The following is a 23657-nucleotide window of genomic DNA, read 5'->3' on the forward strand; positions in this document are numbered from 1 at the left end:
TTATTCTGCCTAACGAGACATGTGTCCTTGCACCTGCAACAGAAAGCCTATGAGGAAATCGACCTTGCACGCACACAATTCTACAGTCTACATTTTGACTAAGAAAAAGAGCCTTCCCAAGAAAAATACATTTCAGACCTACAATATTCAGCTAACATAAGAGATCACAAATAGGCCTTTTCTGGTACTTATACGCGACCAGGCCTATACACATTTAAACATACCTTTCTAAAATCGTATTATAAGTATTACATTCATAGTCATCTAACGCATTACATTTGTTACATAAATAAGCAAACCTACACGTGCAACTTTAATATGATGCACGTTTTAATCCTAGTGCATCACCTTATACGTAAACTAATTCATTATGCATTACCTAAAGCACAAACTCTGATTAAAGACTACATTGGTCTATAACATGATATGAATACATTTCTAATTACTCTAATATATACTATTTTAATACTACATTTCTAATAGCCACTCGTTAATGTAATCCTTTAAATATGCGGGTGCTGACTACCCATGATTATGATGCACCCCTACAATTTTCAGAATAACATGGCGCTCTATGACCACAGTGTGCTGGACACTTTTCTTCAGGTTCAATTAAACCTTTAATGGAGCCCATTGATTTCAATTAAGAACTGTGACTGTAGGAGGTGAAAAACCACAAACAATGACTTTGTTTAAAGATGCTCAATGTTTGATATCTATATATATATATGTTTTTTAATACATGTATACATATATATATATATTTTTTATCAAACCTGTTTTTATTGATTTTTAAAGCATTAAGCATGGCAATACATTCAATAAAAATCTCCCTTTATAGCTTCTGGTTATCTATATACTTGTACAGCGTTTGTCGGATAGTCAGGGTATTCTCTCCCTTGGGTACGTATTCAAGTATTACCGGGATGCTAATGAAACATTCCCCCCAAACTGAACCCTCCCCTCATCCTCTATCCCTCTCCCTCCTGTAAAACGAAATCCAATCGAAAAAACACTTTAACATTGTAATACAGCTAGTGGGAGAAAAAATAAAAATAAAAAGAGGCAAGATAGACACAAGAGATAGAAAATACTGGGCCTGACAGGAGACTCGGGTGATGTGGTGGTGAGATGTGTCTCATGATTTGTACTCTAGTGGGGATAGTTTCACTGGTTAGACTAGAAGAAGTGCAGTGCTATCACCCTCGAGTGGTAGGCAATCAGTGGGGGTCCTCAAGATAGATAACTGATCAGGGGCCCCCAAGCATATTAAAAGTTTTTAAAGTTGTCTCTAAAAATGTCACTCATTTGTTCCATAGTTATTGCTTGCCACAGTCGTGCATGCCATTGTGGCGTGGGCCGGGGCATCTTTCTTTTTCCAGGATGTGGCAATTGCCATCTTTGCCACCCCCAGGCAAAGCCACAATATGGTCCGGTCTGCTGCTGTTTGTTATTTCAGGCATGTATCTCGCAGACCCAGAAGTTCAGAGTCAGGGGTGTCTGGTATAGGGTAACCCAGAATCTCTTTAATTTGGGCAAGGATTTCGATACAGAAGGGAAAAATTGTCAGGCAATCCCACACTATATGACAAAAATCGCCTAGTAGCCCACACCCTCTCCAACAGAGATATGATGTGTTGGGAAATATCTTTTTTAATTTGGTGGGGTATAAGTACTAGCTGTAGAGTATCTTATAGTGAGCGTCATGTTGCCCTACAGAGTGATTCTGCTGCCTTATATCTTTCTATAGTGCCTTCAGTTGTGCATCCTTGATGTCATGTCCTAGTATGCGGTCCCAGAATTTAAGGTGGCATGGTCGTCGTGAGGGTAGTGTGTGTAACAGGAGAGAATATATAAAGGATATAGCCACCTTGATAGTCCCAGCCCCCTTCACGAAGCATTCTAGTGGCGTCAGTTCCCTGGTCGCCGCTTCCCAAATCTCGAGTTGTAATACCCAATGGTGTCGCTGAAGGTATTGGAAATATTCTTTGTTCGGAAGGAAGGTGGAAGTCTCATTAACAATGTTCAAAACTTAGAATATTCCAGTAATGAAAAATGTCTGATAGAGTTAGGCATACCCCCCTCCCTCCATGCATCAAAGGACCCTGGCTGTAATGCTAGTGGAGAGGCCGGGTTGTAGTATAAGGGAGTAAACGGCGAGGGAAATGTCATCCATGCAGTCTGTCTTACTATGTTATCCCAGGTTTTAAGGGTCGTTCTTGTGGGGGTGCTTATGTAGGTGTTAGCGGGGCGGTCCGACTTCGGTTTCCAAAGGACATTCCATGTGAACCTTCCCGTTATTGCCCTGTCCATGTGTAGCCAGTGTTTGTCTGAGTCACGTTGGGACCACTCGGTGATAACTCGGAGCTGGGCTGCCTTATAATAAAGAGCCAGGTCAGGAAGCGCCAGTACCCCCTCATCCTTCGATTTCTGGAGGAGATTAAAGGGTAGGCATCGTCTTTTAATTTGCCAAATACATTTCTTTTAGGAGTGTGTGGACACCCTGTATAAAGTCTTGCTCCAGGTCGATGGGTAAGCTCTGGAAAAGATGTAGAAATGTTGGTAGTACTACCATTTTAATGTTAATTCTACCAATCCAGGACAGGTACATAGGCGCGCATCTCTTAAGGTTAACCTTTGATTGACGTAGGAGAGGTGGTGATTGGCTGCAAACAGTCCTGAGATCCTGGGGGTCAATTTTAGGTACATTAGTTCTTTCTTTGCCCACTGGAATGGAATTGTAGCCACTAGGGCTCCCATCTCTGCATCTGATAGTGTTAGGTTAAGGAGAAAGGACTTGGGTAGGTTGATGCATAGGCTGGCCACCTCTTTGAATCATCTCAGCTTCTCCTGAAGAGTTGGCAGAGATTGCTGCGGGTCGGTATGTGTCAGTAAGATGTCATCAGCGAACAGTGAGATCTTATGCTCATCAAGACCAAAGTCAATACCACTGATCGTCAGGTTCTCTCTTCTCTTTGCGGCTAAGGGTTCAATACTAAGCACAAAGATGAGTGGGGAGAGCGGGCACCCCTGTCTTGTCCCCCTACCCAGCAAGAAGGAATCCACGCTCACCCCATTGATTAATATTCTAGCGTTGGGAGCAGCAAAGTTAGCCTGAATCATAGCCAGTGGCGGTTCTTCCATGGGGGCGTTTGGGCACCGCCCCCCCTGCTTTCTCGCCACGCGAGAAGAAGGCAGAAACAAATGGTAGTTATTTATTTATAACTACCATTTGTTTCTGCCTGCTCTTCTCGCACGGCGAGAAAGCAGTCAGCTTCCTGGTTACTCGAGCCTCAGGGCAGGGGGGAGTGGCTTGGGGGAGTGGCATGCCCACTGTTGTTAATACTGACTGTTTTTTTACGGCCTGAGAGGCGTCCAAACAGACAGTATTAGCAACAGTGGGCAAGCCGCTCCCCCAAGCCACCTCCCACTCTCCGTTCTGCAGGATGCAGACTAGCAGAAATGACGCGGTTAGGGCAGCCGGCCGAACCAATCAGCGCCGGCTGCCATGGAGGGGAGGGAGGCTGCCTGCAGCCTTCAGTGACGAGAGCCCACACCACGTCAGACGCAGCGGCGTCATTCAAAATCCATGACGGCGGGAGCAGTCTCGGGACTCGAGTCGGGAGTCAGCGCGGGAAGCCAAGGTAAGTTTTTTATATTTATTTTATTATTCTGAGTCTAAGCTTGTACCCCGGCCTGCTTTATGTTCTGACCTTGTAATGCAGCAGCAGCGCACTAATATGAATGTAATCTTTGTTGCCCCCTAACATTTCTCATGTGTTACGTCCTGTTTCGATTAAAAATAATTTTTCATGGATATTGCATGGTGTTGAACAACATAAACACGGCAGTTCTCTGTAAAATGCCTGTAACGACTTCAAAAATGCATTGAAAAAACGGTATTTACAATATTCTATGTTTCAGGATCATTCAATGTTGGCAGGGCTGTTTGCAGAACAGAGCTTGCTCGAGCAGACAGTTAATGAGGCAACCGAAGGGCCCTCTGAAATGCTGGGGCCCTGGGGCAGAGCCCTCTTTGCCCATGCCTTAAAACACCTCTGCTCTACTGTCTGAAATGAAGCCAATACTCGGACAAATAGCGGGTAAAATGGATTGGCTTTGCCACTAGGCGCTGCACTCGCGTTCAGGCGCAGGGCCCATGAGGTACTTGGGTGAGATGTAGTTTCCGGCTTTACATATTTTAAATCACCTGTGTGGCGTATGTGGGGTTTTAAAGCTTTTCTCTCTCCTTGGCCTGCACACGTGTGTGCTGTGCATCAGGGTGTGCTGCTGCATTGTCTGCGGGTAGAGGGAGGTGCGGGTGGAGGCCATGCCATCTTGTACCCAGCAGGAGTTTGGGTTGCATTGCAGGCTGAGGGCTGCACCCCCAGTGCATCAGGAGAACAGGAGTTGCCGGTCTTGTGGAGTGATTGTGAGGCGGTAGCTGATGCGGGTAATCTGCTACTTCTTGATTGTGGGTTTCCTGGTAGCATCTGAGAGCGGTATTGCGAACTTGTAAATCGCCCCCCTAAGCCCCCATTATGTTTATGCTGGGTCTGCTGGCTTAGAGACCTAATGCGGCCTCTGTTTGACCTCATGGTCACACGTTCAAATCCTGGCGGGTCCACTCAACCTTTCATTCTTCTGAGGTCGATAAAATGGGTACCATTGAGAGGAGTAATGGCATGCGGTAAACTGACTGTATCAGCATGCCTGCAGGTGTGCTTGTTCACACTTTGATTGCGTGTTAATTCGTGACAGTTTAGGGTAGTTTGGTAACATCCCAAACCTTTACGCCCTACCACTTTCAAATGTCACCAGCCGCCACTGATCATAGCTATACATTTTTCATAGAAGCCGAATCTCTGGAGGGTCTGGAATAAAAAGGATCAATCCACTCGATCAAACGCCTTCTCGACGTCTAAGCCAAGTGGTACTGTGGGAATCTTCTTTGTGGTAGCCTTCTCTATTAAGAGGATTACTCTTCATACATTATTGTGGGTTTGTCTGCCCTTGATGAAGCTGGATTGATCCAGATGGATCAAAACCCGGCATCATGTTCTCTAATCAGGTGCCCAGTATTTTGAAGTTTAACTTTGCATCTTAATTGAGTAGTGCTATTGGGTATTGGGAACTGCAGTGATGTGGATCTTTCCCTTGTTTAGGGATCACTGTGATAAAGGCTTCATGCATGGTATGAGTCACCTGTTTCGTGTCCACGATGTGGTTAAAGAGGCTGGTCAAGTGGGGGATTCATTCTGCGCTGACGGTTTTGTAGAATTGTGGTGTCAGGCCATCTGGGCCAGGGGATTTGTGTAGTTTCAGGGTCCCTATTGCCTGACGTACTTCCTATTCGGTTATAGGTTCTCCCATTTGTTCATTCTGGGATGGATTGACCTGTGGGAGATCCACTGAGCTAAGATAATCTAGTTGTGTCTGTGCGTTGGGTTGGTCTGCTGAGTAGAGTGTACTGTAGAATTCCATAAAATGTACGCTTTCCTTAGGTCTTCCCACATCAGAGCCACTGAGAGCTCTTGTATGTTCCCAATATAGTCCTTCTCTCTTCTGATTCTTAATTGTCGCGGTAGATGCAATCCCACCTGGTTGCCTTGCTTATAAGATTTCTGCTTGAGGCGTAGTAAAGTCAGTTCTGACTATTAGTGTAAATTGCGTTTAATTTCCCTTTAATGGCCGTGACTTTTCTTTGGAGGGTTAGAGTGGGGTTAGTTTTATAGGCTTGTTCTAGGGTTCTCAGTTCCCCTTCTAGTGTCAGCCATTCTGTGGTTTTCTGTTTGTTGAGGGCAGCCCGCAAGTTCAAGCATTGACCCCTTACAACCGCCTTCAATGCATCCCAATTGTTGGCAAGTGAGGTGTCTTGGGGGTTTAGTTGGAAGTATTCCCTGATGGTCGTTCTTAGTGTGTCCCGAAGCTCTTTGTCATGGGCCAACGCGTTAGGGAAGAACTTTCGCATAAATTGGGACGTGAGGTTGTTCCATTCCAGGGAGACAGATACTGGGGTGTGGTCCGAGATGAGGATGTGGTGTATTATAGCTACTCTGGTGTATTTACTCAGGGCCTGACTCAAGAATACATAATCTAGTCTGGAGTAAGTAAGATGGATGTGGGAGAAGATGGTGGGCCTCCCTCCAGGCAGCGATGAGACCTATTTCTCAATTCGCTTTCTTCAGATTTTTCGGGAAGCTACCTGTGGGGGATCTGTGTGGGTGTGTGCTGTCGGTCCCTTAATGCCAGGTGAGGTCCCCCATCATGATTATGTCTCCCGCTGCAAATCCCCCAACAGAGTCAACGTAGGGTTTATGAACGCCGCCTGGTTAGTATTGGGGCATAAATTGATGCAATTGTACATAGCTAGCACACTGAGCTATGGACTGGCATCAAAGAGCTGCAGGCAAACTGCAAGGTAAAGGTCAGTACATTTTTTTCCTCAGTCTTTAATTTTCCTAATGTTGCTAAAAAGGGCTCATTTGGGTAGAAAGAAATTTTTATTAATAAAGCCAACCCAAACAACAGTGTTATGTTTTAAATCCTGAGTTTGTGCTTCTCCAGACCAAGCACTTTTAAAATATATACATCCTATCAGTGTGGAAGACGTGATTCCTACACCTTGTAATCCTCTATGTTTTATGTAACATTTACACCCTTATGGTTCATTGTCTCTTTATAATGTGTGATGTAAAGTGCTCTGACACCCTACACTGATATGAGTAGCCCTATAAAACAAATGAAATGCATGTGAGAGAGGGGCTATGGAGAGATGAGGGGCACCCTCGGAGGGTGGTAGTGAGGGAGTCTATCAAGAAGGGGTCATTGTGGGGGGAACAGGGGCATCTTAAGGATTTTGGGGGCCCCTGTTCGAAAATGATTTGATCCAAAGATCCAAATTGAGCTCTTTCATGCCCTCTTTGGCCAGGTCACTGACAGAGCACAGGCATACCCGTTCAAATTTGATATGTGTTTACATCGAATATTCAGGGATAGTGACGTGTTTTAAATATTGTAACACAGCAGCAGCTTACTAATGTCACTGTAAACAATATCTGTGACACCTTGCCATTTCTCATATGTGAGGTTCTGTTTTGATCTAAAAGAAACGAATGTTGCATGAAACATAAAAACATTTCTCCCCAAAATGTCTATATCAGACTCTCACGCATCACCCACAGTAAACATAATTTAAAGGAAAACAGTATTTAAAACAATCTGTTTAAACATTATTCAAGGTCATCTGGCCAAGCCTCACTGCAGAACGGAGCAGGCTCTTTCAGGGGGCCCCTGAAAGGCTGGGTCCCCATGCCTTAACACATCTGTAGACTCCAGCAAAGATTGTCACACGGCCTGTGACAGTGCTTCATGACCTGTCAGGAGGTATCCTTTTACAATATTTACAACAGACAGGTTGGCTTAATGAGGTTTTGTTTGGACAGACCTCTTCAGTGCCACCTGCTGCACAATTCAACTTTTTACATAGTCTACATTTTTGCAAGTCCTTCGCTTCATTCCTGTGCAGTGATGCCATTCTTGCCTCTACACACAAAGGGGCAGATTTACAAGCCCCTTGCGCCACATTTACGCTCCTGTTGCGCCACATTTACGCTGCTGTTGCGTCACTTCTGTGACGCAGCGGGGGCATAAACCATGCGACATGTTGCGCCTTATTTACAACATGAAGCATCTCAGGAGATGCATCATCTTGTAAAGCCCCACGCCAATTAAACCTGCGGTAGGTTTCATGTGGGCGTTCCGGCACAGGGTGGGCGTTCCGTCGCATCTTGTAGATTTCACTGCGTCACTTTTACTTCCAAGATGCGTCAATACCCTGCGTCTGCTTCAAGCAGGCGTAAGGAGTGACGTAGCATGTTAAGCATAGGGCGCCCCTGAGCATTGCTGGAGCCGCATCGCGGTTGCGACACGACTCCAGCAATGCGCCGGCCTTACACCACAGGATGCGACACGCATCGCCCTATCCTTGCGCCACGATACACTGCATTGTAAATGCGGCGCATTTGTGGTGGCGTAGGGAGGGAATTGTGAGTCGCAACTGTTCTGGCGCATCCCTGCTGATTTGCAGAGATGCGCCAGAACTCGTAAATCTGCCCCAAAATTATTAAATATAGTGCTATTAGTAGAAATACATATAATAATATCTGAAGATTCATAAACTAGTACAGCACAAAGTGACGATAAGACATATAGGAAAAAATACTTCATAAAGAACCAACGATGGGCAGCCTGCATGTTACAACCTTGAATGCCAGTGGGTCTAACCCTGCCTTTCATCCTTCAATAAAATTGGAACAAAATGGCGTCAGTAATAGTAACCCCCGGCAACATTCTGTGCTATGAAGCTGCAATACCTGTAGTCTCAAGTCACTTAAAAACAAGCTTTATTTATTAATAATAGGAATATTAATAATTATGGGCTATTAATATTATTGTTGTTATTAATATTATTGTTATTGTTATTATTAATAACAATAATAAGAATAATAATAAGAATAATACTAATACTATTTTTCCACTTTCATCATCAGTGGTATTACTGTTATTATCATTGTTATTGATAATTTATGTACGGCTGTTGCTGTCAAGCTCGATTAAACTTGTTTAATCAGCGAGGGGCAGGATTAAAGGCTCTTTTAAGTGGCCCACAGCTACATGACCCAAGTGCAACTGCATCAATCTGGACCCCTCCTTCCAAACCCTGGCACTAATGTCCTGCTTCCACTGGCAATCGAGGGGCAGCCATTCCATCAGGCCCTTGGCAATGGGATCAAATATTCATTCGAGGCTTCCCGCAGAACGACCCTCTCTTCTGTATCCTTTCCCTCGATAGCCAGAGGTGATGCGCACCGTTGGCTCCCACAAGGACCACCGCCTCCCCCACATCTAGAAAAGGAATCTGTTAAATCCGCATGATTGGGCCTGGCTTATTGATGCTTTGCCTCTCAGGCTCCTTGTGTAGGGAGGGCTCTGCAGAGCGAAAAATGCGGTCAGCTGCAGCAGCTAGAAAGGTCTGTGGTATCTCAAAGGTTATGTGCACAAAAAGGCACACTGCACAAGCATTCTGAAGAACATGGGAATGTTTGCCGAGCTACAGCTCTAGTATGTAAGTGAACATTAACATTCAGTAAAGGCTCTTGTAATGGAGGAATAATATTACCCATGCCTTCTCTTCACTCCATGCCCCACCCTCATTCAGGACAAAATTATCTTGCTTTAATGCAAAACTACAAATTTGGTGTTAAAGTTCGTTTTCATAGCTAGCACAATATTTTTATTCCTTGCAAAGTTGTATTACTGTTTTTGCACATGATTGGGTATTTACAAAAACATGAACTAATCTGACACTTCTCAGCGCTGTGATGGGCCATGCATCCTTTATAATCTGAAAGTGATGGATCCTGGAGAATGTTTATAGCTTTTTTCTGGATATATGACGTTACCACGCAGGCTATTACAACGCCTGTCTTTACAACGCGGTTTTTACATCGCATACCATTACAACGCATAGCGCTTTTGGGTGTTGGATAGTGAATAGTTTAATTTACTATTCCAACTCCAGTCCCCGTGGACACTAGGGAAGGTTATTGGATAGTAAATTAACCTATTCCCTATCCTAGAGCGCCCCCCAGCGCAATGCGTTGTAATAGTTTGCGTTGTAATGACCGCGTTGTAATGGTAGTGCGTTGTAAAAGTTTCGTTGTAAGTGATGTTTACCCTTTTTTCTTGTATCGAAGGATGAGTAAAATGTACACACATCCTTTGTGGCATTGGAGGCCTTTTTCTTAACTTTGTTTGTGCTTGTCATTATGTTTATGTTCACATGCAATTAATGGTTGTATTTGTTGCTGCATCACAGTAGGGTCTTGTTGTAAGAAAGTAGGATAGGGGATGAGACACAAAAGGCTGTGAGACACGCTAATGCCAAATAAAGGGATGTTATACCCAGTGGTGTATCTAAACTAGATGTTAGGGTTAGTGTTGTGATTGGATAGTGTTAGGGCTAGGGTTCCCATTGGCTGAAGGGGTCACCTGATTACTAGGGCTACATAAAAGGCCAGGCTTAGGGCGTCTCAGCCCGGGCATCGAGGCTAAGGGTGGAGAGGACAAGGGTAGTTGCCTGTTTGGGCCTGTTAGAGACTGGTCGGGATTAGGGCCAGAAATGCTGCCCTTTTTCTCATTTAACAATACCCAGCCCACACCATCCACAACCACAAACAGAGCAACACACTCACACCAAATATACATCACGCGCAACACTATGAACATATTAATGTACCAGCCTGCACTACAAACCCAACCAAACCACATCTACACACCCTACTATCCCAACTACCACACATATCCACCATCACCCACAAACAGTACACAACTCTATCCTATACCACTAACCAATACACTCATTACTAACACAACGTCAATCAACAACATAAATAACTACATCCCACTCAGACACACTCTCCCTACTGTAATTACACCTAACAGTCCACCTTTTATCAGTAACAAATATATAATGATCCTTCCATCAGTTGTCCAACAAACACCCTCCTCTCCCTTCTACCATAATAACACTAACACACAACACACACACTGCACACCACCACACTTTCTACCTCTTGAAACAAACCAGTCTAAGATAAACACTCTCACCACTACTTCATTCCCTCCTACACACAACATACACTTTACACATAAACACATCACCACCCCCTCTACGTCACAACCTCCTCTCACAAACAATACTACACAACCAAATCAGGTGCATGAAACATATACATCAGCACCCCTTTTCACCACACCTCAAAAGCAAAACATATCACACACACCAGCACAACAAGATCTTCAGAGCGCAACACCTCATAATACTTACCATCACAAAATACATACATATACCCACCTTTCAAAGCACACAAAGGAACAAACTCCAATGCCAAGCTTTCACTCTTCCACCACACCTAACACAGATACAGCAATACAGCACCTCTCTTCTAACCGCCTCTCATCCATTGGACAATTTAGAACATTACGACATGACCCACATGCTGCACCACCTCCCCTGACTCATACACCTTCCGCCTTTAACACACGCAAAAAATGTAAGCAACATGCCACACCTCACAACTTTGCTTCCCCAAGTCTACCGCACAACAATGTTACACCATAAAAGCAACACAGCACTCCAACTCATTCTCAAACACCATCTCCAACACATACACATGCAGACCCATTAAAATGTCTTCTTAGCATGCTGGATGAGGAACACGATAAAGAACAGCTACACAATTGCTATCCTAATACAGCTAATACCAGCACTAAAAACACACCTGCACAATACTGATCACTCTTCTACAAAACAAAGTCCCACTATCACCACTATCTACACTGTCAACTAATAAATGCTTGATCCCTCTCTAAAAACAAGCATCACATCTACGACCTTCTCACCGATGCAAAACCAGACATACTATTCATAACCGAATCATGGTTGGGAGAGGATATGGCTCCAGTCCTGCATGAAGCCATTCCTCTAGGCTATCAAATAATCACCCAAAATCGTACAGCCAAAAAAGGAGGTGGTCTAGCTGTTGTATTCAGGCAAACAATACATATCACTAAAGTTGACAACATCTCCTTAAAGAATTGTGAGGCTCTTCTAACAAGATGCACTCCTACACCGTCTTCCACCTGTAACTTCCTGCTCCTTTACAGACCTCCACCTAGCAAGGCAATGTTCCCAGACGCACTTCTAGACACAGTTTCAAACCTGATAACAATACACTCCAACCTGTGCATTCTGGGTGTCCTTAAAATTTGGTTTGATAAAACCAATATGACCCATCCAAAAACAATAATCACTGGCCTAGACGCATTGAACCTGCATCAGATTGTCCCCAATCCAACACACATCGCTGGACATATCCTAGTTGTCATTTTTGCTAATACTGTACTAGTTACCTTTCAAACTATAACTACAATCACATGGTCAGACCACCACTTGCTTGCTTTCCAACATAAAACAACACTAAGCGACTCACCTAAAACTACCTTACATCCATCCACCTATCGGCCGTGGAACAAACTCAATTTGGAACACTTGGAAACACAACTAACATCCACTATAAATCTGGAAACCATAAATTTTGTTCAGAATCTATATGAGTGGCTACATGAAGCTTTTGACAACCTGATACCACTCAAAAACACACAACAGAACAAAAGGAAAAAAGCGCCTTGGAGAAACATAGAAATAAAAGACATAAAACAACAAATTAGAAAGCTGCAACGTACCTAGCTCAAAACAAACGCCAAACAAGACAAACTTCACCTACAAAAAATTAACAGATTATATAAGTCGCCTATCAAAAAAGCTAAGAAAAGGTACTATTCAGACAGAATTCAAAACGCTAAATGTGCAAATAAAGAATTCTATAAAATACTCAATGAATTTTGAAAACCAAATTGCCTAGAAGGAACTCATCCTGTTACTCAAGATTTCACAGACAAACTGGCAAATCATTACACGGACAAAGAGGACACGTTGGACTCGTACTTACAACAGAAACAAAGCACCAGCAGTAACCCTTGTACAAAACAACTATCCAAGAATGCTCTAATCAAGCCTCTCCGTTCCTTCCAACACATCTCACACGATAAATTTATGGACCTGGTCAAAGCAAGCAGGCCTGCCGGCAGCCCTTCTGACCCCTGTCCGCCACAAACTTTCAAGACAATTCTTTTAACAACCTCTGCTGCCATTCCAGTAAGAAGAATCATCAACGATTCCTTAACTACTGGAATATTTCCAGAAGAACTCAAAAAGTCATACATACGCCCTTTACTGAAGAAAACAAACTTGGACCCGCTGAACCCCGACAACTACAGACCCATTACAAATGGACCTTTCCTGGGCAAACTGATAGAAAGAGCAAAGTTCGCCCAGATGTCACAATTCATTGAAGAGAATGACATACTTTCAGATTTCCAAACAGGATTCCGTCCGGGAAGAGGCACTGAATCTGCCCTCCTTGTCATCTGGGATGACCTAAAGAATACAGTTGACCGCAATGGGGTTGCTGCGCTACTTATCTTGGACCTCTCAGCTGCTTTTGACACGGTTGACCATGACACTCTGAAACAAAGACTTTATGAAGGAGGCATAGAGGGAACTGCTCTAGACTGGATCGCGTCCTACCTTCGAAACAGAACTAATGTCATCCACACCCCACCTTTCTCGTCCAAACCATACTCCACAAAAGCAGGGGTCCCTCAAGGTTCTATCATCTCGCCCATGCTTTTCAACATCTACATGAAGTCTTTACTAGTACTGATCAATAAATTTCACCTCACGTGCCACAACTATGCAGATGACACGCAAATACTCCTTCAACTGGAATGCCCCAAAGAAATTGGAAAATCGCCAATTTTCAGCTATCTCAGAGCCATGGATCAGTGGATGACTTGGAGCCATCTCAAATTGAATGTTTCAAAAACTGAAATACTCACGTGTGGCGATTGGAAAAATTACAACCCGCTTGCCGCATGGCCTGATGAACTGGGATCACTGCCTAAAGTATCGAAGGAAGTAAGAAACCTCGGAATGACCATGGACTCCAAGCTGTCGATGAATGTTCAAGTGAATAAACTAGCAAGATCAAGCTTTGCTACTATAAAAACGCTGCAACGAATTTTCCCTCATTTGGGATTGCCACACAAGGTCCAAGCTACCATCTCCCTTGTTCTATCCAAACTCGATTACGCCAATAGCCTCTACCACGGATCACCTTTAATCACCATGAAAAGACTACAACGGATTCAGAACTCGCCTGCTAGAGTACTCTTGCATATCAAACCACGAGACCACATCTCCCCTGCCTTGAAAGCCCTGCATTGGATACCGGTTGCCAGAAGATCCACGTTCAAGCTGCTTTGTATTACCCACAAAGCAATACATGGAATAGGACCACTCTTCATCAGGAATAAAATCACCAAACACATTCAACAAAGGAACCTACGCTCCAAATGAGTATCTTGCCTCAAAATCCCACCATACAAGAAAAAAACAATGGGTGGCACATCCTTCTCTTTTCAAGCAGCCAAACTATGGAACTCTTTACCCCAGCATAAGATCCACCGACAACCACCTTATCTTCAGAAAACTACTCAAGAGCTGGCTCTTCCCCACATAAGCACCATACGGAAATAGAAATTTACAGCATATCCCTCTGTATATAAGCATTTGTTTTCACTATAGATATGTACCTATCTTTGTGTATTACTTTATAAAACATGTAAAACAATTATGTTGTTAAGAGAAAAAATAAAATAAATAAATAAATAAATAATAATATTCATCAATAAATAAAAATCATTTTTGGTCTACATGTACATACTTCCATTGTACATCTATGTACCTTCCATGTACTTGGATCTGTGTGTCTGTTACTTTTCTCCTGAAAAAGCATATCCAATGCACTACCCTATTTCTCATCCTGTGCCTCTATCAATATATTTAATCTAAATATACTTACTTCTTTTATATATCTATATACTTTCAATGTACTTATGGATCTATATATTTATCACTTTCTTCTAATTTAGCATTGCCAATGCACTAGCCCATTTCTCAGCCTATACTTCGCTCAATATATCTTCTAGCCCAACCTTCTGACTCATCTCAAACTTCTTACTACTACTCCTTCTAATGCACTACCCTATCTCTCATCCTATAGATCTATCAATATATCCTCTACATCCACTCTCTCATTTATCCCAAACCCCATACCACTACTATGATCGCCAAAATAACCTTTTCTAGACTCTCTCCTGCTCTACCCCTCCTTGCATCATCTGACACCTCTTTTACTACACAGATCCCCTAAAACAAACATTTCTAAACTCTCCCCTCTGACTCCTTCCCTCCAAAACTCCTTTTTACTCCTCCAAAAGCCTCTTCCTACTGCTAAGACTTAAAAAAAAAATCCTTCACTCTTTTATCCCTCCACTATCCTTTTTCAATCAAAATTAAGACTAACATGTTTCACTTCTCAAATTCCATATTCCATATTCAACTATACTAATATACTGCCCAAATAACTGAATAACATATCTACTAGTCAAATTACTTCATATTTATACTATACTAATTTTCAACACTAATCCTTTATGGGTTCCGGAGTGGCGTGCTACTCGCCAGAAAAGCGCTTCAACACCCATCAGGGGTAACAAGTGCTATATGAATGCAAATCTTTCTTCCCCTTTTATCCATCCGCTATCCTTCTCACTACAAGTAACAGACTAATATCCACCACTAAAATTACCTCATATTTCACCATATTAATTCACCACTAATCCTTTATATGCTCCCTTAATAGCATGCGTCAACAAGCGAGCGATAAATAAATACAAACCTTTGTCCTACTCTATCCTTCTGCTATCATTCCAAATCCAAATAACTGACTATCCTATCCACCACTTAAAATGTACTTACATGTTTCACTATACTAATTCAACACTAATCCTCTGTGGGTCCCAGAGTAGCGTGCTACCCGCCGAAAAAGCGCTTTGACGCCTCGTCAGGGGTAGTAAGCGCTATATAAATGCAATTACAATACAATACAATACAATGAAGTCAAGAGGGGGCGTGGCCGAGGCGGCCAAGGTGGCGGTCGAGCTCTAACGAGGCTCCCATTGCCCAAATTCTATTCACCTCCATCCTGCCTGACAGTGACAGAATAAACTCCCCCTGTCAAGCTCCGAGCACGGAGGGGCCCCCTAAAATTCTCCTTAACACCTTTAGAGTGGGGGAGGGATACCCTGACCCATGCTTTGGAACCGACCGACGGCCAGGCTGAGGGCAAGATGGTGACTGTGTTGCATGGACTTCCGGAGTCCGAGGTGCTGGCGGACGCAGCCCCCACCGGAGTCCAGGACCTGCACACTCCAATCATCAGAGGCCTGAACAGCAGCTTATGGGCGGCCTTGCCCAGCCGAGGAGTCCCGTAACTGGGGGCCTGCCTGGCAGTCCCATCTGGAGACTCTGTGCTGTGCCTGAATCGGCAACTGCCTTGAAGCTCACCTGGCCCTGAGGCGGGCCGCGACTGACATGGCGGAGTGCCCTCCCCCCTCGGGTGCAGGTAGGGCACACTCTATATGCTGAGTCCTTCTGAGGGCCTTGCTCCCTCCGCCCTGCCACCCAAGGCATTGGTGGCAGCCCTGACCACCTGCACAATACTACCAGGCCTGTTGGTTGGCTCATGGGGGTCCGCTGCGAGACCCTGAAGGCCTGAAGAGCTGCGGGGCAGATGAATAAACTGGCTTTCCAAACACTGAAACCACCTACTGATTCAAGGCCCCACCAAGCAGCTCAGAACACTCCCATATACAGGGGGATATGTTGTATGGGCCTCGTCAGGCACCCGTGAAGTGGATCCTTACCTGAAACTGTGCACGGCCACATTGACTCTTCTTGTGTCCACTCAGGGGCAAATGGTGAACTTCAAAGTGAGTGGGACGTAAAACCAGTTACTAAATTTGCCTCCACGAGAAATCACAGCCTATGCATGAATAGCTTATTGAGACCAGATATTTACTTAGGATTCTGGGAGTTGAAGTCCCAATTTTATAATGGGCTACCTTATTGAACTATAAAATTTAAGAATGCAAGTAAAAAAAACAACCTGAACTGGATGAGCTGCTCAGGCATGGAACTTGAGTTCTGCATTCGGCCATGTCCTTATGGCTGCTTGCAGAAATAATTGAGGAGAATGTACAACGTGCAGTACCATCAAAATGTAAGGTCCTGCTCTTGGCTGGGACTGCAGCACCTTTTTCCTTACACACATTCTTCCTCTCTCCTCCACAACCCTCACTTCAGTGTCACATCATTGTGCACCTCAGTGGGGCAATAGAGCTGCAGCCCTGCAGCTCCCACTATCTCCGCAGTCTGGTACACAGTCAGGGGATGGTGTATTGTGCACACCCCTGAACTGCATCAGGGAGGAAAAGGTGGGCGGGAATATCAACCACTTCTACCTGTTCCAGCTGAGCAACAAAACAAACTGCTGACGGCAAGGGTGTTTGGTGAAAGGAACTTCTGCTCATAATACCATGTTCACCAGTGTCAGCTTTAGCACTGGTGCTGCCTGATGCGACAGACTTTTTTGGTGCCCTCCCCCCCTCTACTGTGACCTCCAGCAGCATGGATTGCCTCACTACCACTCTCCAACAGTGCCCCCTCTCTCCATAGGCCCTCTCTCACATGCATTTAATTTGTTTTGTAACGCTACTGTTTTGAACCTGTTTAAGAGAAACATGATCAGCTCTAAGCGCTACTTTGTATACGGCCTTGCTATCGGAAAAGTAGTCTTTACGCCAAATACTTCAAGCTTTTAACAGGCTTTACGTTCCTCAGCCAAGTGTGAAGTGAACCATAAGGCCGAGGATCTGACTTTGCCCTTCTTCTGCTCCAGTAAAGGGTCTGGTAACCAAAACTAGGTCTGGGCTCACGGGCAATAAGGCCAAGCCTCACTTACTGGAAAAACCAAAAAGAACACCAATATTGCCAACTCGTTTAAACCTGGGGCTGTTTTTGCCTCACGACTAACTGAACTAAACAGTAAGTCACCGGACAGAATTTTGCCTGAATAAATCAATTATTTTAATTTTAAATTCAACAAGACATTTTAAAAAGATTCACATAATTAAGAACATTGCTCTTCACTCTACCATAAGTGATAAGCACAAATCTAACAAACACTTAATCATTCATTCGAGCATACATACCATACAAAACATACAATGAATTTTCATCAATTATTACATATTATATACAAACATCATTTCAAAATAACCGCATTGGGAAGCGTTTCTATTGTAAGCCGTTTGTGTTTTCACAAAAATACTCCTAACGCTGTAAGAAACAGGGTCTACACGTTTTGAAATCCCTTTGTTGAAGGGAGATCTCATCAGGACCACGTAGCTCCACCAGGATGCTCAGATCCCTTCGGTGTTGGCTATTCGCCGCTTTCAAACCGCAATTAGATTCGTGAAAGAATGGAGAGTGCGAAATTTTGGGGTTGGCGTGTGTAATGTCCACCGAGCGAAGTTGGAAGGCAAGGGAAGTTGAATTCCCGCGTTTCTCAGTCGATGAGATCCTTCATTCTTTCACGCCGTCTTCTTCCGTATCCGATTAACGGGGGACAGTAAAGGGTCTAGCACGTCGGCTGCCCCGAGAAGCCATCCATTGATGGCCTCAACATTAAGGTTGACATCATAGGCAAGATGGGGGCATGTATTGGCAAGGAAGTCTACCCATTCCAAAGGCTTCTCTCCCTTCCATGCCCTACATGTAGTGTGGTCTGATAGCCTATTCTGCTGACCAGAGACAGTAGAGGTCCAGTTAAAAAAAATCAGGTGGTGATCAGACCAGAGGGAAGGTTTTGGAGGACACATATATAACAAGCAGTTTGAGAAAATTAGATCGATAGTGCGACCTGCCAAATGCGTATGTCCCATAACCAACTAGGGCACATTTAATGCATGCATGCGTTCAGACCACGAGTAGGCTGACTGGGCCTGAGGGTCATCAGTATGTACATTAAAATCCTCTAATACAGTAAAATTGGCCCATTTAAGGAGGTGGGGGCCAGCGTTTCTTCAACAGAATCGATAATATCCCTGCGGTTTCTGGGGAATGATAGATAAGTGTCCCTGAGAAAGAGGTTTGGGCAGAGTGTGTGAGGTGATAACCAAGACTCTCCTCTTGCGTAAAGTCACTGAGCTTAAAAGTAGAGCATGTAAGAGGCTGTTTAAAAGCTATTGCCACCCCTCCGCCTCGCTTGTGGCATCTATCATACTGGACCAGGGAATACCCCTCCAGAATAGCCATAGCAATATCCAGCGCAGAAGACTTATTCATCCATGTCTTTGTCATAAAAAAGCACATCCAGGCCCCCAGCACTCAAAAGATCAAAAACGTGAAACCAATTAAGTGCCGGTGCTCAGCAACGGAAAGCACCGGCTCAAATTAAGCTCTGCGTGGAGGGCATGTTTATGTAGAGAACAGACAATGATGAGAAGATCAGACAGCTCCTTCTTTTGACTGCCACCTACTAATGAGATGACTGCAGGATCAGAGTGATGCATGTGAGGAGGCTAATGGGAGGACAATTAGGAGGAGTGACATGAAAACACATAGGGCAATGTGCCAGATACGAAAGGTCCTCTATGGTCAAAATACAAGGACAAGTAGAACGTAGGAAGGCTCTAAGCAAACTGCTAGAGTAACATAAATCTGGCCGCCATAGAGTCTTCCTCTCGGGCTTCATTAGAGGCTCTAACAGAGTGACCCTACTACTGCACATATCTCTTCCACTGACAGTAACCAATGTCCACGAGGATCCCCAGGGGAGGTATGTGGAGACTGAAGGATGTATGGCTGCCAGGCATTACTACTTCATATCCTGCTCTATCCCCTACATCTGCTGCAGCCCAGCCTCCAGGCACTCTGATCCCTGATAGTTGCTCTTCTCCTGGGGACCACCCATGTAGGGAAGACGTTATTGCAGCTTCCGATCCTGAGCAGGACACCTCGGCTACCCCTCATATGGGCCAGCGCACCCGCTCAGCATACCTACTGACCTGGGCTGACTCCATGGGCCTATGGGACGCATGGCGCTCCTGGCACCCGTTGCTATGGGCAAACTTCCCACATCCCATTCCCCGAAAGTGGTTTCAGTCCCTGACCTCCAGACTTACAGCCTTTATATGGACCAGCAAGCGCCACAGAGTGGCATTCAAATTAGCATGCAAATCACCCTTTGGGGTGTCCAACATCTACTTGTAATACCTGGCGGCACAGCTGGTCTCTATTAATGATCGGTTTACTGGGGGCTGAAATGATCCCGCCTTCCACTTGGAACTCCACCTAATGGGCTTTGAAAGGACTCCTTAGCTCACATTATTGGGCTCGGCTACACCAGGCGACACCATCATGTACTCTGGGGGCGATGCTTTTCTGGAGAGTGGCCTTGCGTCTTATCCAGTAAGACAGACGCTTGACAGGTTTGACCCCTCTGTAGCAGGGCACGTGGCTTCAACAACTCTCCACCCTTGAGGGCTTCACCCAATAGAACCACATTGGAATTGCATACCTAGGGGATCTTTACAAAGGAGGCAACTTGATGACCTTCCACGACTTGAAAGGTCAATACGCTCTGGTCAACGCACAGTTTTTCAACTTCCTTCAGCTGCGACACGCCTTGAGGTCACACCTTTCCTGGGATATTCAACTCCCTGAATATAGGTCCCTTGAGACCAAGATTCTAATGGGACTCCCGGGACGGGAAGCAATATCGATGATCTTTTTTTTTTTTTAAACGTTTTTATTAGTTTTCTTCACAGTTAAACCAATTGAAGTAGGTGTCCCAGGACCGCCATTTCGCAGATGGCTCATGCTGTCATAGGATAATAAACTAATATCAAAGGATTGGCCCTCCCTCCCCTTAGCCAATAATCCCTTCCCCCACCCCACCCCCTGCCAACGTGCCCCCCTTCGGTCGATCTCAATAAGGGCAGCCGACTATCCCGCTACTCAAAGAAGATGCAGGTGCAGAAACAAATCGGCGTGTCTCCGTGAAGACAGATGGGTCCACAAATTCACAGTGCAATCCACAAACAGCACCAGCCCTGGTTCGTGGCAGAATGTCCTATCCACTCATCTGTACGTCACAGCCTTGCATCATACATTCCCTATCCGTTTGGTGCTGGCGCTTGGTCCCCCTGACTAGGCTCCGTGTGCTCTCCCCCCTCCTCCTCCTCAGACTCTGCAGAAGGAGCGTGGAGCGCTCGACCACCAGAGCTTTCTATGCCCTAGCTGTTTCCAGTGCTTGTTCATTAGCGGCGCGCCTAGCAAGTTGCAGGCGGAGCGTCCCTTCGCTGCTCGCCCAGGTCAAAAAACTCGTCCGCCACCTCCGATAGCTAGGCCCCGATTTGGATTTCCAATGCATGGCAAGTTCCCTTTTTGCCATGATTAGCCCCAGGTCGTAGAACTTACTAGTGAACTAAGTTGCTGGAGTGTGCGGGAACCAGAGCAACAGGCAAGTCGCCATCTCCACCTCTAATGTCCGCCCTGCCGCTTGATTCAGGCACGTCACCACCTCCTCCCAGTAGGATCCCAACCCAGTACACGACCAGAACATGTGCATAAAATCAGCGCCGTCTTTGGCACACCGCGGGCACGTTGAGTGGGAAACACCAAAATACTGCGAGACCTAGGCCGGGGTCAAGTACGCCCTATGTAGCGTAAAAAACTGTACCGACTGGAACCGGGCATTACGCGTACCTTTCCAGGCGCACCACAACAGTTGAGGGCATGTCGTCTCCGGTATGGGTCTGCCAATGTCCGCCTCCCATTTGCTTTTCAGGGTATCCAGGGGCGGAAGCTGTACACTCGACAGGCGTCGATAGAGGCACGTAACAGCCTTAAAGGTGCCCGCCGCCATAGTGATATATTGACAACCCGGCGAAGTTGGCGGCTCCTGCAGTCCCATCCTCCAGTGGCGCTGCAGCCCCCCCACCAACGCGGCGTGCAATAAATAATCTCCCCGCGGGAGCTCAAATAGATCCTGCAATTCTCGAAAGGACAACAAGGAACCATCTCTGTACAAATCTCCCACCATATGGAGTCCGAGATCCTCCCAAACCATTAGCGGGGACCAATCTCTGCCGTGCACATGCCTAGAGGTATCCCCGGGGTGTACGGGTGAGAGCAACCCACCCGCTTCTGACTCCGATTCCAGCACAAGCGAAGAGTGCGCTCTTAAAGGGTGAGTTAATTAAGATCGAGTGTCTGCTGAAGGACTATAAATGACAAGACATGTCGAGGAATCGCCCTGCCACATGGACCTTCGGGACCTCGGAACTACCGAGCTATTGCCTGTGTGAGCCATTGCAGCTGCTCTGCCAAATAATACCGCTCGAAGTCAGGTACCGCCAACCCCCCCATCCGCCCGCGATCGCGTCAGGGTGTTCAGTGCCACTCGCCACCTGCCCGAGCTCCAGATAAAACCTGTGATCAAGGTCCTGAGCGTCCGGAAGACCGAGGTTGGAATCTACACCGGTAAAGTACGGAAGTAGTAAAGCAAGCGCGGCAGCGCCACCATTTTCAGAAGAGCTACCCGTCCAGCAACCGACAAGGGGAGGGCACTCCAAAAATCCATGTTCCCCCGGAGGCCTCTTATCGCCTTGCCCACGTTACCCTCCAAAAGATGAGACTGTGTGTGGTAAATGCGCATGCCCAAATAAGGTAGACAATGGGGTTCCCATCGGAAACCGTCTTCCTCTGGAGGTTCCCGGTTGTCTGGGGCCAATGGGAATAGGCAAGTTTTACTCCAATTGACGCGCAAGCCCGACAAGTCCCCAAACCTCTGAAGCAGCGCTCTGGCACCTCGCAGTGACTCGCCCACTCCCGATAAGAACATCAGTAGATCATCAGCATACAGAGAAATATAATGGATCTCTCCCCACAGAGACAGCCCCTTGTACGACCTCCCCAGTCGAGCATGTGCGGCCAGCGGCTCAATCGCCAGAGCAAACAACAATGGGGATAGAGAACAGCCCTGCCGGGTACCCCTCCCCACCGGATATGCCGTTGATATGGTCGGTCCCGTCCTGACCCTGGCGGTAACAGAGCTATACAACAGCGTGGTCCATTGTATAAACCGGTCTCCCAGGCCGAACTCCTTCAGGACCCGGAACAGATAGGGCCAATCCACGCTATCAAAGGCCTTTTCTATGTTAACCGAGAGCACAGCCGCGTTCGGGGCAGTATCGCAGCCTCCCTCTATAACCCTGAGCAGCCGTCGTATGCACATCGCCGTGTTCCTAGTGGGAATGAAGCCCGCCTGGTCCGGATGCACCAGGGTCGTCATATGTTCTAAGAGCCGGGTTGCAAGGATCTTACTGAGAACCTTGTAGTCTACCGTAAGCATCGAGAGCGGCTGGTACGCGGATCGTAAGCAGGCATCCCCACCCCTCTTCAACAGCGGTATAATAATCGCTTCTCTGGTAGTTGTAGGCAGCCTGCACAATTCCCATGCCTCCTGGTATATCAATTGCGGCCGCGGCGCTAGGAGATCGACGTACTTCGCATAAAACTCTACCGGGAAACCATCGGCTCCCGGCGTCTTAAGTCGCGCCATGGTTTTAATCGCGGCCATAATTTCATTCAGTGAGACATCCTCGCATAACTTGTCTCTCTGTGCCGGTCGAAGTGGTGAAGCTGGGGTGCCGAAAGGAAATCATGAAGCCCCTCCGGCAGGTCCGGCATCGTGCTCTGGTACAGTGACGTATAATAATGAAGGAATTGCTTATTAATCTCCTTCTGGGAATACACTAGGCCCCCGGTCGCTGTGTTCAGAGATAAGATCGGGGTGCCCCAGGCCGCCGGGTTCGCCAGCCACGCTAGAAAAGACCCCACCTTGTCCCTCTCCGCGTGAGCCCGCACCAAATACTCCTTATAATCAAGACAGGGTAACCGCTCAACCTGAGTAGCCACAGCCTCACGCGCTTCCGCGACCGCTCTGTGGTCCGCTGCATCGGCATGGCACGCCTTCTCCGCCTGACGTAACCGATCCTCC

This window comes from Lissotriton helveticus, chromosome 12 (genome assembly GCF_964261635.1).
Source record: "Lissotriton helveticus chromosome 12, aLisHel1.1, whole genome shotgun sequence".
NCBI lineage: Eukaryota > Metazoa > Chordata > Amphibia > Caudata > Salamandridae > Lissotriton > Lissotriton helveticus.